The sequence below is a fragment of the Alexandromys fortis genome, unplaced genomic scaffold (assembly GCF_014885135.2).
Source record: "Alexandromys fortis isolate MF-2015 unplaced genomic scaffold, M_Fortis_MF-2015_v1.1 scaffold_122, whole genome shotgun sequence".
NCBI classification, from domain to species: Eukaryota; Metazoa; Chordata; class Mammalia; order Rodentia; family Cricetidae; genus Alexandromys; species Alexandromys fortis.
Window position 1 is genome coordinate 3958822 of NW_026068004.1, and position 202 is coordinate 3959023.

The following is a 202-nucleotide window of genomic DNA, read 5'->3' on the forward strand; positions in this document are numbered from 1 at the left end:
ACATTTATATATACACACACATTATATATATATATATATATATGGTATACACACATATGGTATGGTAGTGTATGCCTGTAATTCTAGCCCTCGGGACAGGCAGAAAGACCACTCATAAATTCAAGACTAGCCTCCACTACATAGCAAGACCCTGACTCACAGGAAAACTGTGGAAAGATTTTAGTAGTCTCCACTCTGTCCT